The sequence below is a fragment of the Heptranchias perlo genome, unplaced genomic scaffold (genome assembly GCF_035084215.1).
Source record: "Heptranchias perlo isolate sHepPer1 unplaced genomic scaffold, sHepPer1.hap1 HAP1_SCAFFOLD_47, whole genome shotgun sequence".
Taxonomy (NCBI): Eukaryota; Metazoa; Chordata; class Chondrichthyes; order Hexanchiformes; family Hexanchidae; genus Heptranchias; species Heptranchias perlo.
Window position 1 is genome coordinate 5,472,898 of NW_027139484.1, and position 21,747 is coordinate 5,494,644.

A 21,747-nucleotide genomic window follows, 5' to 3' on the forward strand; every position below is an offset into this window, starting at 1 on the left:
ATTTCTCCTGGACTCTATTGATCACCGTTTTAAATGTTTCCCACTGCTGTTCTATTTCTTTGTCCAGGTCATTAATATGTCAAACATTTCACCGTTTGAAACTTCTCAAGTCACATTTCCATCACAAAGCCAGTTGCTTTTGTGGGAGGAGCAACTCAACTTGGTCGAAAAATCAGCTGCAGCCCAATCCACCAATATAATATTTTCACGTCTTAGTAAAAGTAAGCAATGTCAGAAGTGGGATTCGAACCCACGCCTCCAGAAGAGACTGCGACCTGAACGCAGCGCCTTAGACCGCTCGGCCATCCTGACTACCGGATGCATGCTCCATTCTGCATTATTTCTGCACTGTTGGTCAGTGAATTGAGCATCAAAGTTGAAAATCGCACTCGCCCAACGTGGGGCTCGAACCCACGACCCTGAGATGAAGAAGCTCATGCTCTACCGACTGAGCTAGCCGGGCAATGGTTACTTTAATCGCCTTGTCTGTTATTGCAGCAACCAGGAGAAAGACTCCATTTCAAATTATTGGAATAATTTCTGAGGGCTCGGATAAACTGTCACTTCGAAAGGCACGGACTCATCAAGGACAGTCAGCATGGATTTGTTCAGGGGAGGTCGTGTCTGACTAACCTGATTGAATTTTTCGAGGAGGTGACAAGGAGGATCGATGAGGGTAGAGCAATTGATGTCGTCTGCATGGATTTTAGCAAGGCTTTTGAAAAATTCCCAAATGGCAGATTGGTCGAAAAATTAAAGGCCCATGGGATCTAAGGGAATGTGGCTTGTTGGATCCAAAATTAGCTCAGTGGCAGAAAGCAAAGGGTAATGGTCGATGGGTGTTTTTGCGGCTGGAAGGCTGTTTCCAGTGGGGTGCCTGAGGGCTCGGTACTTGGTCCTTTGCTTTTTGTGGTCTACATTAACGATTTGGACTTAAACGTAGGGGGCATGATGAAGAAATTTGCGGGTGACACAAAAATAGGCCGTGTGGTTGATATTGAGGTGGAAAGCTGTAGACTGTCGGGGTTCAGGCAATTTTCTGATAACAAAGCACTCAATCTATTCCTGAACGAATTTTGAACGAAAATGTGCGTTTGACCCGGCACAGGCACGACGGGCCGAATGATCTCCTCTTGTGGACAAACATAATACGATGATACTAAGTGTTGTCAGACGGAAAAGCAACACATTCCAAATAAGAGCAGAGAGAGGAAACTAGACTAACAGCATAACAGCACGGTGAGATATTGTATTTGAGAAGGATGAGGAGGGATAGTTTATCATGGTTGTAGTCACATACGGTATCATTTGTGACTTTGATAAGGACCATTTCATGCTGCGACAGGGGCGGAAACCTAATTGGAGAGATTCAGCCCGGGCGCGGCCCCATCGTGAGCGGTGAGACAGAGGGGGGTGGGGGAAGTGTCAGAGCTGGGGCTCACCGGTGGAAGCAGCACAAAAGTTTAAAACGGTACTCGCCCAACGTGGGCTCAAACCCACCACCCTGAGAGTTTTTAAAGCAAAGGGGGAACAGCCACTGTCTGTATCTCTTGCTGCACTTGAAACAACACATTCCAACTGCGAGCAGAGAGAGAACACCATTCAGTTGCCCATTGTTTAGTGAAATATTATCCATTTCCGTAGTGTAGCGGTTATCACGTCTGCTTTGTACGCAAAAAGTCCCCAGTTCGATTCCGGGCAGGAACATTATGTTGGAACTTGGTCTCCATAAACATCCACATCGATTTTCTTCTCCTGCCAAAAAGGGAGACAGTGGCTGTTCCCTGATTCTTTGGAAGCTGCATCTTTTACTTCATTAAACAGTTTACTTTGAGTGAGAGAAAACTGATCCACAGTGACGCTCTTTTCAAGTTTTATTCCCTTTTAATCTGGAAGGATACATTTGCTTTGGACAGAGTGGCTTTTGAAATGAGTTGTCGGGTGGGATCGACAAACCTTTTCCGCTGGTGGGGTCAAGGGAACCAAACCAAACATCCACCAAGTTCTCCCGAATTATCCGGTTCAATGGGAAAGCGACCAACAAAAGCCCTTTCATTGACCGTGGAGGTTCAGACATTTTTCTGATAACAAAGCGCTCAATCTATTTCTCTTGTCTACTTCCCGATGTTTCCGGATACTGTCTGCATCTCTGCCCTGTGTTTATCTCACTCCGTGTCCACCTGCAGGGTGGTTTTTGAACGAAGACGTGTGTTTGTCTTCTGTTCGTGATAAAGTCAGTGCGGTTTGACGTGTTGTTACTCAAAGGTGCACTTGCCCTGCTGGTGAGCAGAGGCAAGTGCTCGAGCAAAACAGACGTTTTCGGGCAGATGCACAAAGCTTTCAGGTTGAAGAAAGGAACGGAGGTCTCCTGTGCCTCAGCGCCAACATGTTAAGCTGTAGGCTGTTTGTAAAGCAAAGAAAACGGCTTTGAGCTAATTTCTGCTTGCTCCAAAAGCACGTTCGCTGGTTCCAACCAGAATCCTAAGGATGACTTTTATCTGTTAATTGTATTGCAGTCCTCCGCTATACCAGCTGAACGATCGAAGGGAAGCAGCAAAGATTGCTCTCTTTGGTAAATGTTCACTGTGCGCCTTTTGACACTCCCGGACTCGTGGAGTCACATGTGCATGACCGAGACTGACTCGGTTCCTGCTCATAGCGCATCGTTGTGGGAGTGTGAGCTGTTACTTTCTCTGCACACCCGAGAGGCGAATGCAGCAGTGGATACCGTGTCTTATGACAAATCAGAAGATTGTCTGGCCAACTCCAACCTGACTGGATTGTTTTTGCAAACTGTCCATTACTTTATGACTTTTAATAGCTTGCAAATTGCCCTAATTGGAAGTGCTGCCTGGAAGTCTCCACCGTTCTTGCACTCTGAACAGAGCAGGAAATGCATTAGTTTTATTCACTTTGTAAATCCTGAGTTCAATCCAAAGAAAAGATACCAGGACCCGTGAAGCTTTTTTCCATGTCTCACCAAAATCAAAAACTTTTGCTGACTGCAGCACTCCAGAAGATTTACTGCCCCTTGATCTCGATTTATCGAAGCTCAGGATTCACGTGGGTTATGGATTTGCTGAAAACTGAAACCATTTTTGTTTCGGGACAATTTCCCAAGGTAAAAAAGTGAGTGGAAAATGCGGACATCGATCCCAGAACTTCTCGCATGCGAAGCGAGCACTCTACCATTTGAGCTAATTCCCCAGTTGCGGTGGTGACTTTGCCCTTCACAATAATCGCTTAACACTCGTCTCCAGGCAGTGCCACGAATTGCCCCCTCCCTGAATGCATTCAATGCTCCAATCCGCGGTCTCGAGTGTTCGCAATTGAGCAACAGCAGAACGGGATGGCACAGTAATCGTGAATGATGCCGAGAAGAGCCCGAGCCTGCGGAAGGCAGACGAGGTCATCGGAAAAGAACAGCAGCCCGAGCTTGAGGAAACAGCGAGAGCTCTGTCTGTCTGTCTGTCTGACTGACTGATGGATGGCTGAATTGCCTGAAAGTCAGTGCGGTTTGACGTGTTGTTACTCAAAGGTACGTCCTGCTGGTGAGCAGAGGAAAGTGCTGGAGCAAAACAGCCGTTTTCGGACAGACACAAAAAGCTTTTGGTTTCAGAAAGGAAAGGAGGTCTCCTGTGCCTCAGTGCCAACATGTTAAGCTTTTGGCTGTCTGTAAAGTAAAGAAAACGGCCTTGAGCTAATTTCTGCTCACTCCAAAAGCACGTTCGCTAGTTCCAACCAGAAACCTAAGGATGACTTTTATCTGTTAATTGTATTGCAGTCCTCCGCTGTACCAGCTGAACGATCGAAGGGAAGCAGCCAAGATTGCTCTCTTTGGTCAATATTCACTGTGCGCCTTTTGACACTCCCGGACTCGTGGAGTCACGTGTGCATGACCGAGACTGACTCATTTCCTGCTCATACCGCAGCGCTGTGGCAATGTGAGCTGCTACTTTCTCTGCACACCCTCGGCCAGTGGAGCAGTGGAAATCGTGTCCAATGAAAATCAGAAGACTGTCTGGACAACTCCTACCTGACTGGATTGTTTTTGCCAACTGTCCATTACTTTATGACTTTAGTTAGCTTGCAAACTAACCTAATCAGCAGTGCTGCCTGGCAGTCTCCACCGTTCGTGTGCTCTTCACACAGCAGGGAATCGAATAGTTTTATTAACTTTGTAAATCCTGAGTTCAATCCACAGAAAATATATCAGGGCCTGTGAAGCTTTTTTCCATGCCTCACTTCATCTTTCCATCTTTGCTAAACACCAAAATCAAAAACTTTTGCTCGCTGCAGCACACCAAAAGATTTGCTGCTCCTTGACCTCTCTTTATCGAAGCTGAGGATTGACGTGGGTTCTGGATTTGCTGAGAACTGACACCATTTTCGTTTTGGGACAATTCCCCAAGGTAAAAAAGTGCGTGGAAAATACGGGCATCGATCCCGATACTTCTCGCATGCTAAGCGAGCACTCTACCGTTTGAGCTAATTCCCCTGTTTGGCGGATCTATTTGCCCTTCACAATAGTCGCTTCACACTCGCCTCCAAGCAGCGCCTCGAATTGCAACCTCCATTAATTTTTTCAATGCTTTGCTCCAATCCGCGGTATCGAGTATTCGCAAGTGAGCAACAGCAGAACGGGAAGGCACAGTAATCGTGAATGATGCCGAGAAGAGCCCGAGCCTGCGGAACGCAGACGAGGTCATCGGAAAAGAACAGCAGCCCGAGCTTGAGGAAACAGCGAGAGCTCTGTCTGTCTGTCGGTCTGACTGACTGATGGAAGGCTGATTTGCCTGCAAGTGAGTGCGGTTTGACGTGTTGTTATTCAAAGCTACGCCCTGCTGGTGAGCAGAGGCAAGTGCTCGAGCAAAACAGCCGTTTTCGGGCAAACACAAAAAGCTTTTGGTTTCAGAAAGGAAAGGAGGTCTCTTGTGCCTCAGCGCCAACATGTTAAGCTGTAGGCTGTCTGTAAAATAAAGAAAACGGCTATTTTCTGCTTACTCCAAAAGCACGTTCGCTCGTTCCAACCAGAAAGCTAAGGATGACTTTTATCTGTTAATACTATTACAGTCCTCCGCTGTACCAGCTGAACGATCGAAGGGAAGCAGCAAAGATTGCTCTCTTTGGTAACTGTTCACTGTGCGCCTTTTGACACTCCAGGACTCGTGGAGTCACATGTGCATGACCGAGACTGACTCGGTTCCTGCTCATAGCGCATCGTTGTGGCAGTGTGAGCTGCTACTTTCTCTGCACACCCGAGGCGAATGCAGCAGTGGATACCGTGTCTAATGACAAATCAGAAGATTGTCTGGTCAACTCCAACCTGACTGCATTGTTTTTGAGAACTGTCCATTACCTTATGACTTTTGATAGCTTGCAAACTGACCTAATTGGAAGTGCTGCCTGGCAGTCTCCACCGTTCGTGCGCTTTTAACACAGCAGGAAATGCATTAGGTTTATTCACTTCGTGAATCCTGAGTTCAATCCACAAAAAAGATACCAGGACCCATGAAGCTTTTTTCCATGTCTCACTTCATCTTTCCATCTTTGCTAAACACTAAAATCAAAAACTTTTGCTTACTGCAGCACACCAAAAGATTTATTACCCCTTGACCTCTCTTTATCGAAGCTTAGGATTCACGTGGGTTATGGATTTGCTGAAAACTGACACCATTTTTGTTTCGGGACAATTCCCCAAGGTAAAAAAGTGAGTGGAGAATGCGGGCATCGATCCCGCTATTTCTCGCATGCCAAGCGAGCACTCTACCATTTGAGCTAATTCCCCAGTTGCAGCCGTCAATTTGCCCTTCACAATAATCGCTTAACATTCGTCTCCAGGCAGCTCCGCGAATTGCCCCCTCCCTGAATGCATTCAATACTTTGCTCCAATCCGCGGTATCGAGTGTTCGCAATTGAGCAACAGCAGAACGGGAAGGCACAGTAATCGTGAATGATGCTGAGAAGAGCCCGAGCCTGCAGAAGGCATACGAGGTCATCGGAAAAGAACAGCCGCCCGAGTTTGAGGAAACAGTGAGAGCTCTGTCTGACTGACCGATCGAAGGCTTATTTGCCTGAAAGTGAGTGCGGTTTGACGCGTTGTTACTCAAAGGCACTCCCTGCTGGTGAGCAGAAGCAAGTGCTCGAGCAAAACAGCCGTTTTCGGGGAGACACAAAAAGCTTTCAGGTTTCAGAAAGGAAAGGAGGTCTCCTGTGCCTCAGCGCCAACATGTTAAGCTTTTGGCTGTCTGTGAAGTAAAGAAAACGGCCTTGAGCTAATTTCTGCTTACTCCAAAAGCACGTTCGCTAGTTCCAACCAGAAACCTAAGGATGACTTTTATCTGTTAATTGTATTGCAGTCCTCCGCTGTACCAGCTGAACGATCGAAGGGAAGCAGCCAAGATTGCTCTCTTTGGTAAATATTCACTGTGCGCCTTTTGACACTCCCGGACTCGTGGAGTCACATGTACATGACCGAGACTGACTCATTTCCTGCTCATACCGCAGCGCTGTGGCAGTGTGAGCTGCTACTTTCTCTGCAAACCCTCGACCAGTGGAGCAGTGGATATCGTGTCCAATGACAAATCAGAAGATTGTCTGGACAGCTCCGACCTGACTGGATTGTTTTTGCCAACTGTCCATTACTTTATGACTTTAGATAGCTTGCAAACTAACCTAATTGGCAGTGCTGCCTGGCAGTCTCCACCGTTCATGCGCTTTTCACACAGCAGGGCGTGCATTAGTTTTATTAACTTTGTGAATCCTGCGTTCAATCCACAGAAGAGATATCAGGACCTGTGAAGCTTTTTTCCATGTCTCACTTCATCTTTCCATCTTTGCTCAACACCAAAATCAAAAACTTTTGCTTACTGCAGCACACCAAAAGATTGATTACCCATTGACCTCTCTTTGTCGAAGCTGAGGATTCACGTGGGTTTTGGATTGGCTGAAAACTGACACCATTTTTGTTTCGGGACAACTCCCCAAGGTAAAAAAGTGAGTAGAGAATGGGGGTATCAATCCCGCTACTTCTCGCATGCAAAGCGAGCATTCTACCATTTGAGCTAATTCCCCTGCTTGTCAAATCAAATTGCCCTTCACAATAGTCGCTTCACACTCGCCTCCAAGCAGCGCCACGAATTGCCCCCTCCCTGAATGCATTCAATACTTTGCTCCAATCCGCGGTATCGAGTGTTCGCAATTGAGCAACAGCAGAACGGGAAGGCACAGTAATCGTGAATGATGCCGAGAAGAGCCCGAGCCTGCGGAACGCAGACGAGGTCATCGGAAAAGAACATCAGCCCGAGCTTGAGGAAACAGCGAGAGCTCTGTCTGTCTGCCGGTCTGACTGACTGATGGAAGGCTTATTTGCCTGAAAGTGAGTGCGGTTTGACGTGTTGTTATTCAAAGGCACTCCCTGCTGGTGAGCAGAGGCAAGTGCTCGAGCAAAACAGCCGTGTTCGGGCAGACACAGAAAGCTTTTAGGTTTGAGAAAGGAAAGGAGGTCTCCTGTGCCTCAGCACCAACATGTTAAGCTGTAGGCTGTCTGTAAAGTTAGGAGAACGGCCTTGAGCTAATTTCTGCTTCGTCCAAAAGCACGTTTGCTAGTTCCAACCAGAAACCTGAGGATGATTTTCTCCACTTGCTGAGGATTTCCAGCATTTTCTCTTTATATTTCACATTTCCAGCATCCGCATTATTTTGCTTTTGATTGGATGAACCTCGTCCTTCTAAACCCCATCACAGAATCATCAGCGAGATGGGTTTACAATGGCGGATGACCTTACCCAGAATGTCGCGCGCGGTAGAATACGGTCTATCTCCATTCGAAGGGGCGCAGCGCGCAGGCGCGGCAAGGGCAGCCGGCCGGATAAATCAGCGCCTTGGAGAGATAGAGGGGTTTCTGGGGCGCGTTGGATTGTGGGCTCTCCGGCCGCCATTAGTCGCAGGTTGTGGGTCAGTGTTTTGTTGCCCGCGTCGCCCACAGACCGTTTCTGGAAATACAGACTGAGGAATTCAGAGCGGGTTTGCTGAACAGACACTGACCGTACAATGTAGAACAGAGTTTATCAAACTATTTTTCTCGTGACACAGTGGAAGAAAAACACTTCCCCCAGGGACCCCAAACAATAATAACTTCAGACTGGAGTTTTCATCAAATCCCAATAAAGGTGAGTCCATGCTCGCTCTTCAATTCACTTCAAGTAATAATTAAAATTAGACATCGACGTTGCTTGAAAAACATTTTAAATACAGTATAAATACAGTAAAAGAAGATCAGGTTGAGTTTCACTTCCTCAATGTGAGGGGTGGGTCTGTCAGTTGGTCATGATCTCGTTCCAATCTGGATCACAGGATGAAAGTGCTTCACGCATCTCAGGTGCGCTGTTGAGTTTCTTTCTCTTGTTTTTAACCTTGTCAAAGTCGAAAATCCCATTTCGCACAGGTAGGTTGTTGTGAACGGCAGCAACAACAGAACACGAATCATAACAGAGGATATTCTTTGAAAGCACTGATCCAAAAAGATGACAATCTGAATGACTTGTGGCGTGTTTTCAATGTGTTCACAGGTGAGTCGCACCGGCTCGTTTTCTTGCTCAGGCATCAAGTTTAGCCTCATTATTGATTCAGGATTTCCCAAAGCAAAAGGATTTTCACCCAACGCTTTTCCTTCAAATTTTCAAATCCCTCTACAGGGAAGTAGCGACTAAAATGGTCAGACAGAGCAGCGAGATGTAACTGTGTGACACATTTCATTTCATTCCCTTTATCTTCATTGATGCTGTTCTCCTCAATGTGTTGTAACAGTGTGAAGCAGGAAATGAGCTCCGCTCCCATTTCTGATCATAACTCTTCAAAAACCCTGTATTTCAGTGAGCTTCCTTTAATGAAAAACCCCTTCTCATTCCAAGCCATTAGAGAGAGTGCGGTGCCCAGAACTGAGCACGGAACTCTAAATGATGCCTAACCAGAGCACTGCTTTTTTTCCAATTCCCTTGAGATAAAGATCAAAATTTAATCTCCATTTTAACATTGTTTTAGTGAATTAGTGATCACTTTTAGTGATTTCTGTATTGGACCCCCTAAATCTCTATCCTCCCCCACAGTTCCTTGCTTCTTGCCATTTAGGAAATACACTGATCTATCGTTTTATGGTCCAAAGGGATAACCTCACACTTCCCCACGTTGAACTCCATCTGCCACAGTTTCACCCATTCACTTAATCTATCAATGTCCCTTTGCAAATTTCTGCTTCCATCTACAACGTTTACTGTGCTACCTAAATTATTGTCGTCAGCACACTTGGAAATAAAGCTCTTTACATAAGAACATAAGAAATAGCAGCAGAATAGGCCATATGGCCCATCGAGCCTGCTCCGCCATTCAATAAGATGATGGCTGATCTTCGATCTCAAGTCCACTTTCCTGCCCCATCCGCATATCCCTTGATTCCCCAAGAGTCCAAAAATATATCGATCTTACCTTTCAATATAACTCAACGACTGATCATCCACAGCCCTCTGGGGTGTAGAGAATTCCAAAGATTCACAATCCCTTGAGTGAAGAAATGTTTCCTCATGTCGGTCCTAAATGGCCGATTCCTTATCTTGAGACGATGAGCTCCAGTTCTTGACTCTCCAGCCAGGGGAATCAGACTCTCAGCATCTACCCTGTCAAGTCGTCTAAGAATTTTATACATTTCAATGCGATCACCTCTCATTCTTCTAAACTCCACCGAATATTGGCCAATTTTACGCAATATTTCCTCATACTACAATTGCAGCAAGACCTCCTTACTCTTATATTCCAACACCCTTACAATAAAGGCTAACACATCATTTCCCTTCCTCACTCTCATTAGACCCTTGGTAACTCAGTATTTCCAGCATGTTTTTCCTCTTTTCCTTCTGTAGGGAAAAGAAATGAAGGTTGAAAACATTTTACCATAATTACACCCGATTATGTTTTGGAAACAAGATCCAACTGAACTGCATCAAATTCGATTGCAAACTTAACAGTTTCTGATGGAAATAAACTAATAAGAACACTTAAATGCGATAGCCGGGAATCGAACCCGGGTCAACTGCTTGGAAGGCAGCTATGCTGACCACTATACCACCATCGCTGAAAATAACCAACAATAAAATAGTTCCCAAACATCAGACCCTGAACAGACACTGCAGGCTGTTGGATTTTGTTCTTCATTTTCACTGGTTTCTGACGGATCCTTTCTCGCTCTGTTGCAGTTCCTGTTTCCGCCCAGTCGATTTCGCCAACCCCCAATCAATGGAAATTCCACACCAGCCAGTAATTCTTCACCTGATATCGGACTGAAGAGACAGTCGATACCTGCAATACTTGACCAGCTGGAAATACATTTTACCACAGCTCACATCAGCCTTTGAGTAAAGTTAAATAATTACATTAAATCATTACAGAGACCTGAATACCAACTGGGCAGGAATGGCAGCTTAATATTCAAGTCTATAAGATGTTTAGAAAGGACAGGGAAATAGGGAAAGGAGGAGGAGCAGCAATATTACTAAAGGACAATATTACAGCAGTTCAAAGATAGAATATCAGTGAGGGTGAGCGGGCTGTGTAAACACTCTGAGAGAGACCCATCACAAGTGTCCCCACTGTACTCCTCCAGAAGGTATCAGAAGGGCGAGTGCGGGAGGATTTCTTCATTCTTTGTGAAAGTGTTTGTGAGATTGTGGAAATGTCTGGAAGAGGAAAAACCGGCGGGAAAGCTCGGTCCAAGGCCAAGTCTCGCTCATCCCGGGCCGGACTGCAGTTCCCTGTTACCCGTGTTGAAAGGCTCCTGCGGAAGGGGAACTATGCTGAATGTGTGGGTGCCGGAGCCCCGGTCTATCTGGCTGCTATGCATCGAGTATCTGACGGCTGAAATCCTCGAGCTGGCCGGCCACGCGGCCCGGGACAAACAAGAAGACCCGCCTCATCCCCAGACACCTGCAGCTGGCCATCTGCAACGACGAGGAGCTCAACAAGCTGCTGGGACGGGTGACCATCGCTCAGGGTGTTGTCTGATATCCAGGCCGTGCTGCTGCCGAAGAAAACCAGCATTGTGAGCTCCAAGAGCAAGTAAACCGGCCAAGGCTTAATCTGATAACCCAAAGGACAGGACCAACCTTATTGAAATCTTTGAAGAAGGAACAGAAAGTGTAGACAAGTTTAATGCAGTAGATGTGATATATTTGGATTTTCCGAAGGCCTTCTATAATGTACCACATTGCAGACTCATGGCTAAGTTCAGAGCACGTGGAGTCAGGGTCAGGTGGCAGAATGGATAGTAAGTTGGCTTCAAAACTGAAAGCCGAGAATAGAGGTTAAGGGTCGCTACTCAGACTGGCAAAAGGTGGGAAGTGGAGTTCCAGTTGCTGGGACCACTGTTCTTCACAATTTACATTAACGATTTGGATTCGGGAATCGGAAGTACAATTCCAAAATTTGTGGACGACACCAACTTGGTGGATTTAGTTAATACAAACGAAGAATGCATCAAAACGCCAGACGGCATTAATAAACTTGCAGAATGAAGAATCAGGAGGTCACACACTGCTTGGATAATAAGAGTCTAAACGGGACAGAGGAGCAAAGGGATCCAGTGGCATAGGTACACAAATTACTAAAAGTAGCGACCCAGGTTAATCAGGTCATAAAAAGACAAATCAAACACTAGGATTCATTTCTAGAGGGATAGAGTTGAAAAGCAAAGAAGTTATGTTAAACTTGTATAGAACCTTGTTTAGACCAGACTTGGAATACTGCGAACAGGTCTCGTCTCCATATGATAGACATAGGTGCATTGGAGAAGGTGCAGACAAGATTCACAAGGATGATACCAGAAATGAGAGGGTATTCTTATCAGGAAAGACTGAACAGACTGGGTCTCGTTTCACTGGAAAAGAGAAGGCTGAGGGTTGATCTGATCGAGGTTTTTAAGATAATGACAGGGTTTGTTAGGATAGATGTCGAGAAAATGTTTCCACTTGTGGGGAGTCCAAAACTTCAGGTAATAAATATAAAATAGTCGCTAATAAATCAAATAGGGAATTCAGGAGAAATTGCTTTACCCAGAGAGTGGTTAGAATGTGGAACTTGCAACTACGAGGAGTAGCTGAGGCAAATAACATAGGGGGCATTTAAGGGGAAGATAGATCAGCACATGAGGGAGAAAGGAATAGAAGGATATGCCGATAGGGTTCGATGAAGTAAGGAAGGAGGAGGCTCATGAGCAGCATAAACGCCAGCATAGACCAGTTGGGCCGAATGGCCTGTTTCTGTGCTGTAGTTTCAATGTAACTCGATGTAAAGGCTCTTTTCAGAGCCACCCTCTGTATCTGTGAAAGGGCTGGTTACTGTCTGAAGGGAGACGCTGATATCATGCTATCAGTGTGGCTTTGAGCTGCTTTTGCATCGTTGTGGACGAGATGAGGTATTAATGGGACTGGAGTCGGGGCAGTGACCACAGTCCGGTACTTTAAACGGTGACTTATGGACCCCAGCCCACACATCACCAGATTTCTTGTATTTATTTAAACTCCTTGCCATGCTGGGCTCATAAAGAATCACCAGAACTGCTCGAATAACCTTTCTACATCTGTGGAATTCAGCGGTTCGCTCCGTTTCTGTTCTATTTTGTTGGATTATTTACATAACGCATCAAACTCACTGGGGAATCACTGAGATGTAACTCTGTACAGAAACAAATAACAGTGAATTGCCTGGTGCCCAGGAGATCAGGAACATTACTCACCTCTCGTCCTGTTAACGAGTAAACCGTGTTTCGAGTCCACCGACCCGCTTTGGTTCCATATGGGGGATTAAACAGATAAATCGGGAGGGGAGGAGACAGTCAGAGTGACAGAGCGGAGAGCGGCCTCTGATCTTCCAGCTCCACCTCCAGTTCTCTCCATCCGACAGTTTCAAACCGTTTATCGATAATACAACCGAACCTCAGCGCTCCGCACAAACCCTGACAGACCCGGGCTTCATATTCAAGGATTCCCAAAACCCGAAGCTTTCAAATAAGCCCCGTTACAATGAGAAATCGTTCATATTCCTGCCTAAATACAGTCCATTCAATAACAAGTCAACTCGGCTCCTCCATTTCAGTCTGTTTCCCTGTTCTATCTCCCCACACATCCCCTCCCAGACGGGTTCAGCGTTTTACAAACACCTTATTCCAGCTTATTTGGAGAATCTCATGTGTTGGGGTTTGAGTTATGACGCGGAGTTTCTCCGCCAGTTTTACCGTCTCACAGAGACTCTCGCCCTGAATCTGTGAAAAGATTATGACCATGAACTGGGACTGGAGCCGAACACATCCCCAGTTACAGTGAGGCCCGGCCCGGACATCTCATTCTCTCTATTTTGTATCAGACAGTGTCCCACTTTCATGTCCAGCAATATATAGAGAGAGACAGTATCAGTCTTACACTCCCTATCTGTGTCCAAATCACGCTCAATAGCAGTATCCACCTTCATATACAGCACCAGAGAGAGAGAGGGAGGTAGACCCGGTGAGAGAGACAGAGAGAGAGGTGAGACACAGTGACAGACAGACGTTAACAGTATTAGTTCCAGACTGACCGGGAAAGTGCCGTTTTATCCAGAAAGATCGCGTTGGAGAGACAAAAGATGCAATCTCATCTCTCACTGATATTGTACAAGGGTCAGAAACACTATTAATCCCACACTCAGGGATAGTACAGAGAGGGACAGAAATATTGGGTCACATTTAACCCTCTAATGCCTGTTGTACTATCTGCAGTTTGGGAGCTCAGGGCTGTTCGATATTACTCTCAGTGATCTACAGTTTCACTCCGGTTACATTAATCTGCGACTGTTGCTGCCTGATATTAACCCTACACGGTCCCAGCAAATACAGCGACTCCCACTTTCCTCCCATGTTTCTCCAGGATTGGTTTGAGAAATCCTCTCTCAGTCACACATTATAGGGGCCATTAATGAAGAGAATCCATTGGCTGATTTCACAGCCGCTCACTTTATCTCTGAAAGGCTCTTTACCATCAAAAGACCCCGAGAGAAACAGCAGGGATGGAAACATCTAGTTTAATACTTGGAGATTGTAAAATCAGTCTGTATTCCAGCGTTAGGCACTGGTGGAATCCCATCTGTTTCCCATTCTGGTGCCTGTTCCTGCACTTCCTGTGGACCCCATTCCCTCTGACCTTTCCCCCAGACCCACTTCCTTTGCTCAGACTCGGAAAAATTCCAATTGGGGAAGGTTTCCATCGATTTTTGGATTGGGAATTTTGGGCGCCATTCCCTCAGTGAGCGGAAGAAGATGGTTTAAAACAGCCGGGAATGGAGAGATCACGGCCCCCGGGGGAAGGGAGCAAAGAGCAGCCTCGTTACAGCAGATCATCGCTTCGGGACCGTGTCCGCAGATGGGCTCAGAGATCGGCATTGAGTCCGGGGGGAAGTTCAGGGGGAGTCCGGGAGGCTGTTTGTAAGAGGCGGAGTGGATCAGGAACTGGTCCCGGAACATGGACTGAGAGGGGGGAAGGGAGAGGTCATTCTCGGGCTGTGTGTGTACAGGGTGTGTCCAGGGGAAGGGAGAGAGAATGGGAAGAACCTGCTATTAAAACCATTGCTGTTTTCTCTCCCCAAACCAGGAGTGAATGGTCCTGGTTTAGTTCCAGCCTCACCCTGTTTATTGTTATTGGACAGTGAAGAGTGGAAACAGAGCCGGACAGTAAGGATGTGGGGAGTTATACAAAGAGCATCTATTGCAGGCATCAGGTGAGAAGTGTGAAGGACACATTTTAAACAGCGGCTGTTTGGTTTCGGTTGAACGGTTAGTCCCATGGGAGAGGGGATGAGAAACCTGACCTGTTTCCCATCGGGTAGTCCCATTCATGGATCAGTGCAGGGGTTGGGCCGTGTCTGGATGTCATTAAAGTGTTGTAAAACAGCCCAAAACACCTGGTGTGCAGAAGCTGAGTGCTGCAGTACTGCAGTGGAGTCAGACACTGACACTGTTTGTATCACTGGATTTCATTTGTGGATATTCAAAATGATCATTAACAGAGATATTAAACTGATCACTTCTGTATTTTCTACCTCACATGTTCCTGAGTAACAAGAGATAATTTTCTTTCTACCGTAAAACCCTTGAACGATCCAGAATAAATGTGATGCTTCCTCCACCCGTGGCAGAAGGAACAGTGCAGCCAGCTCCTTCTCACACACAGTAAGTATATTATCACTCACAGAGCACAGAGACACAGACAGGTCATCAGTTCCACAGTCACAGACAGCAGAAGTGGTCCGTCCCACACTGATCACAATTTCCGGAGACACATTTTCAACCCAACAGTCAAGTAGAGTAGGTGAGGCAGACACTGTTCCATTTTCCCCTAACTCAGTCCCGCTGACAGGGAGATACAAAAATCCTGGACTAAAATCACACTCTCAGAGTGAAAGGCACTGTGTAAATCTGACAATAGAGCAACATTAGCTACGAATTAAATACCAGATAGGAATCACACATGGTACCCGATTCAAAGTTACAGAATGAATCCCAATAATGTACCCCGAGATTCAAATTGAATATTAGCCCAGAACTCTCACACACATGACTTTAATACATGCAATATCCATTCGAAAAGTGTATTATATGATACAAATTGCATACAAGTCCTAAACTCAGGTAGAGTATCAGATTGAGAAATACTGAAAGATAGTAAACCTGAGAAACAAATTGGAAACCTGTTCAGATGCACTCGTAGAATGAGATTTAAATAGAGTATCAATTCTAGTAGTGCAGACTGAGATACACATTACATACCAGTCCAAAAATCTCATAAAATATTAGACTGAAAGATATGGTATCAATTCAATTTCTACAGACTGATCTACACATTACATACTAATTCAAAAATGTCAAATTATCAGTTTGAAAGATACATTATCATCCACAACAGTACTCACAGAGATACAGATTTAATAGTACTCCAAAAAGCACACAAATTATCTGATTAAAACCTCCAGCATCAAATCCTAAAGTGTGTCCATATTTACCAATTAAACAAGGAGTAAATTTATTTAAACATTGAGATATTAAAGCTACAATATTGAACGCCATAATATAATCTGAGAGAATAATTACGTACAGATACAGAATGAATCTCACATTCAGAGACAGTAGCAGAGACACACAGACACAGAATGAATCCAACTCTCACAGATGCAGAAGGAATCCCAAACTCATATACAGTACTAGAGACTGACAGACACAGAGTAAATCCCACACTCTCATGGAGTACCAGAGACTGACAGATACCGAAAGAATCCCACACTAACACACAGTATGAGAGACTGAATATAAAGAATGAATCACAAACTCTCACACACACTGCTGACAAGATACAGAATCAATTCCAAACTCACACACAGTATCAGAGAGTGACAGATACAGAATGAATCCCCCACTCACACACAGTACCAGAGACTGACAGATACAGAATGAATCCCACACTCACACACAGTACCAGAAACTGACAGATACAGAATGAATCCCACACTCACACACAGTACCAGAGACTGACAGATACAGAATGAATCCCACACTCATACACAGTACCAGAGACTGACAGATACAGAATGAATCCTACACTCACACACAGTACCAGAGACTGACAGATACAGAATGAATCCCACACTCACACACAGTACCAGAGACTGACAGATACAGAATGAATCCCACACTCACACACAGTACCAGAGACTGACAGATACAGAATCAATCCCACACTCACACACAGTACCAGAGACTGACAGATACAGAATGAATCCCACACTCACACACAGTACCAGAGACTGATAGATACAGAATGAATCCCACACTCACGCACAGTACCAGAGACTGACAGATACAGAATCAATCCCACACTCACACACAGTACCAGAGACTGACAGATACAGAATGAATCCCACACTCACACACAGTACCAGAGACTGTCGCAGCATGAAATGGTCCTTATCAAAGTCACAAATGATACCCTATGTGACTACCACCATGAAAAACTATCCCTCCTTATCCTTCCCAAATACAATATCTCAACGTGCTGTTATGCTGTGAGTCTAGTTTCCTCTCTCTGCTCTTATTTGGAATGTGTTGCTATTCCATCTGACAACACTTGGTATCATCGTATTATGTTAGTCCACAAGAGGAGATCATTCGGCCCATCGTGCCTGTGCCGGGTCAAACACACGTATTCGTTCAAAATTCGTTCAGAGATAGATTGAGTGCTTTGTTATCAGAAAATTGCCCGAACCCCCACAGTCTACAGCTTTCCACCTCGCTATCAACCACACGGCCTATTTTTGTGTCACCTGCAAATGTCTTTATCATGCCTCCGACGTTTAAGTCCAAATTGTTAATGTATATCACAAAAATCAAAGGACCAAGTACCCAACCCTGCGGCACCCCACTGGAAACAGCCTTCCAGCCGCAAAAACATCCGTCGACCATTAACTTCCTGCCACTGAGCCAATTTTGGATCCAACAAGCCGAATTCCCTTGAATCCCATGGGCCTTCACTTTTTTGACCAATCTGCCATGAGGGAACTTTTCAAAAGCCTTGCTAAAGTCCACGTAGACGACATCAATTGCGCTCCCCTCATTGATCCTGCTTGTCAACTCCTCGAAAAATTCAATCAGGTTCGTCAGACACGACCTCCCCTTGACAAATCCATGCTGACTGTTCTTGAATCGTCCGTGCCTTTCGAAGTGACAGTTTATCCTGTCCCTCAGAATTGATTGCAATAATTCGAAATGGAGTCTTTCTCCTGCTTGCTGTTATGACAGATAAGGCGGTGAGCAATCCTCAGGCCCGGCGAGCTCAGTTGGATAGAGCACGAGGCTCTTAATCGTGGGTTCGAGCCCCACGTTGGGTGAGTAACATTTTAAACTTTCATGATGCTTTCACTGGCCAACAGTGCAGAAATGATGCAGAATGAAACATGGAATCGGTCGTCAGGATGGCCGAGCGGTCAAAGGCGCTGCGTTCAGGTTGCAGCCTCTTCTGGAGGCGTGGGTTCGAATCCCACTTCTCACATTTGTTATCTTTGCTATTACGTGGAAATATTTTATTTGTGGATTGGGCTGCAGCTGATTTTGCTGCCAAGTCAATTTGCTCCTCCCACAAAAGCAACTGGCTTTGTCATGGATATGTGACTTGAGAAGTTTCGAACGGTGAAATGGTTGACATATTAATGACCTGGACAAAGAAATAGAACAGCAGTGGGAAACATTTAAAACGGCGATCAATAGAGTCCAGGAGAAATATATCCCACTAAAAAGCAAGAACAAACTAGCCAGAAATGACACACCAGGAATGAATAAAGAAATAAGGGCAAAATTGAAATTTTAAAAAAGGCACACACTGGACAATAAAGGAGAGAGGGGAATGTGAAAAGACTGGGAAAGAAGTCTAAAGAACTATTAGAAAGGCAAAATGGAATATCAAAAAAACCCAAAGTATTCGAGACACATCAAACAGCCAAAGAAAATTTCGGATAGGAATAGGGTTACTGGGGGATACACACGACAAACTCACAGGCAATGACAGCGAATTGGCAGAAATATTAAATAATCGCTTTGCTTCAGTATTTATCAGGGAGACTGGTATTGTGGGCGTGACAGTAGAAGAAGAGATCAAAAAAATATGCAAAGACAGTTAAGATCGAATGGGGGAGATAATTAATAAACTAATCAATCTTAGACAGGAAATTTCCTGTTAGGGGCCTAACCAGAGTTTCAAACCGCTCAGCCACGCTAATTTCCGTATTATTGTTCAGGAGCTCATTTCACAGGGACACGATTACTGTGCTCCATTTTGGGAGGCTCAGTGAAAGGCGGAAATTGATCTATTAATAGAATCATAGAATAATACAGCGCCATTCGGATGGCATTCGGCCCATCGTACCTGTGCCAACTCTCTGAAAGAGCTGTCCAGTTCGTCCCACTCGCCTGCTGTTTCTCCATAGCCCTGAAAATGTTTCCATCCACACGTTTATCCAATTCCCTTTTGAAAACTGTGAGTTAAGAAAAACAATATTGAAAGGGGTGCTGGGGCCTCTGCAGCGTCGATGTAGAGTGTGTGATGATTGAAGTTATCAAGATGATTGCATTACACATGGTATGTTGTGTAATGATACTGAAATATCTTCAATATCCAATACAAATTCAATTGCAAACCTGATGGACAAACACTGGAAAACACGTCAAGAGTGAACGCCAATCATCTGGGACCTCTTTTTAGCCTCACGGCACTTTAAATAAAGTGAAATAACTTTGCATTGAAAAGATTTGGAACTTGCATCTGTACCTTTATCTGTTCCATTTCTTAAAGTTGCTGGCGTCTGATGATGTACACGCCTCTGCTCGCTCTATTGAACAAGAAAGGAGGTGTTTGACGTTGACAGGACCTGTTGGTTATGAGCTCATCCTTTACATTTAGTGGGTTCCCGTCCTTTAAGCGGCGTCAACTTTAGTCCAGCGGTGAACTTCACAGCAAACAAGTTCGACACCGTCTCACCGCGGGCACTGACTGACATGTTTATTGTTATTTCTTTCAGACCTAAATGAATAGCAACCGTGATTTTAAATTTGCACTAAGTGATTTTTAGGTAGTCGCCTTTAAATGTTTCAAAGGCGACTCCTAATTGATGATCGTCCGGCCATTTCACCAGCCCTGTTGAAAACAAAACATGTCTCTGCTTTTTGCGTCTTTTTTCGAAAGGCAAAAAATATATTTCCCGTGACCTCTGGAGGATGTACAAGTACATTTCAGAAAGCTGAAGCAAGTTCACCGAGCTTAAATCGTCTGACCACGTTAAACGCGCTAAATATATATATACAAGTACTTGCTGTCTGTTTCTGTGGTTGTCTTTTTTCTGTGTGTGTCCATCTGCAGGTCGATTTTGAATCAATACCAGTATTCGTGTCAGTTTGTTGCATGTAATAAATGAGGATATCAGGCGCCCCCCTCCCTGCCACTGGGTAGGGACTGAGTCAGGTTTTAGACCACACATCTGTTGTATTTGTGAAAAAGCAATTAAAATCTTCATTCTGGAATTATCCAGTCTCATGTGAGCGGTGAACGAAACAGTGGCCCCGATGTGATGTGAACACGCAGCCTTTTGATCTGGACTCAGACCTTTGCGCCACGCACTCTGAAGACAGGATCCTGGATGTTATTATATATATGAATGTTTCTCAAACACCGTTTCATTTATTGGTTGAATAGACAGGGCTTATCAAATCTCCGCCAGATCCCACCGGTAATGAGACAGTATTGGAAGCAGCCTTCACCCCCAATATCACGCTGGCTTTCATCGCCTGCTCTCAGCGGACTGTATTAACAGGGCTGGGAGATATGGAGTTTGTTCACATTTAATCAGCTGTGTGTATCATTTAATATTTACTCATTGTAAATGGGAGCAACGTTTCAAAATGTTCCTAGCCGGTTTTGGACCGGGGACTTCTCGCGTGTTATGTGAACATAATAACCACTACACTCCGGAAACCTAACACCTGATACTCCGTGTTAGAGATATAACCCCTCAGCCAAACACATTTCCGTATTACTGTCCAGGAGCTGATTTCACAGGGATACATTTACTGCGCTGTATTTCGGAAGGCTGCAGAGAAGGATCGGTGGCGAAGGTCAGGCAGGGAATCCCAGAGCATCGCGCCGAAACAAACATTTCACTGTTTTTTTTCACGTGCATGATATCCGACCGCAGTGTAAATTATGGCGAATCAGGCAAGCTCAGATGACATTGTTCACAGAGTGCTTTCTTGCAGCCAAATCAGACATTAGAAAACTTGAAATGAGATGAAGAGATCGGAGCCATTTAAAGTGCTCCCAGTTCCTGCAGATCAGGAATTAAAACCTGGCACCGGCTTCAGGGCGATCAGAATGAGGCAATGAATCCGAAAGTGGGAAGTAAAAGGAAGCACTATCGCCCCTGGGTGGGCTCGAACCACCAACCTCTCGGTTAACAGCCGAACGCGCTAACCGATTACGCCACAGAGACCATCTGGTGTGGCTGTTTGCAAGATGCACTAAAGCAGCGTGTCACCTAGCCAAAGTTACATGTTGCAGCCACAGAAATGCAATTGACCACGATCAGTGTTACTTTTCCAGAAATATAGGATGGGACATTGTTTGTGGAAACATGGAAACGGTCTGGTCTCGCTCACAGCATCGATATCACCGCCAACCAGCTCTCCTGCAACCGGCGCGCCAACCGGTGCTTTGTCTGTTAGTTCGTTGCACTGTGGGAGAACCTTCGTCACACTGACTGCAGCGGTTTAAAAAGACGGTTCACCACCACCTTCTCAAGGGCAATTGGGGATGGGCAATAAATGCCGGCCTCGCCAGCGACGCCCACATCCCATGAATGAATAAAAAAGTATTCTGAGCGTCCTGACGCTGATTTCAGTTTTTGAAGCCTGATCTGCAGTAACTGGGAGCGGTTTAAATGGCTCCGACCTCTTAATTTCACCCACAACATCAGAGTAACTGTTCCAGGGGGACAGGCCGACTCAGCTGCGTCTTGACCGCCTGTCTGGTCAGTCCTTTATTCGTCTCCAATTCCGTTTCCCAAAGCGTTTCTACAGATTCACAAAGCTGTTTGTCATTTCGGTTCCTTTCGATTTGTCCAGCTCCCGACTGGCAATAA

At 45.3% G+C, this 21,747-nt stretch overlaps 5 non-coding genes across 5 annotated transcripts; 1 reads left to right on the forward strand and 4 right to left on the reverse strand.

Annotated features, from left to right (window-relative positions):
- Window positions 1–229: 229 nt before the first annotated feature.
- Window positions 230–312, reverse strand: trnal-cag (transfer RNA leucine (anticodon CAG)). Its single transcript has one exon. It is a non-coding gene; the product is annotated as a tRNA-Leu (tRNA).
- Window positions 313–390: 78 nt separating this feature from the next.
- trnak-cuu (transfer RNA lysine (anticodon CUU)) lies at window positions 391–463 on the reverse strand. The gene has a single exon. It is a non-coding gene; the product is annotated as a tRNA-Lys (tRNA).
- A 9,591-nt stretch (window positions 464–10,054) lies between these two features.
- On the reverse strand, window positions 10,055–10,126 carry trnag-ucc (transfer RNA glycine (anticodon UCC)). Its single transcript has one exon. It is a non-coding gene; the product is annotated as a tRNA-Gly (tRNA).
- Window positions 10,127–18,030: 7,904 nt separating this feature from the next.
- trnal-cag (transfer RNA leucine (anticodon CAG)) lies at window positions 18,031–18,113 on the forward strand. The gene has a single exon. It is a non-coding gene; the product is annotated as a tRNA-Leu (tRNA).
- A 2,912-nt stretch (window positions 18,114–21,025) lies between these two features.
- On the reverse strand, window positions 21,026–21,099 carry trnan-guu (transfer RNA asparagine (anticodon GUU)). The gene has a single exon. It is a non-coding gene; the product is annotated as a tRNA-Asn (tRNA).
- Window positions 21,100–21,747: the final 648 nt, after the last annotated feature.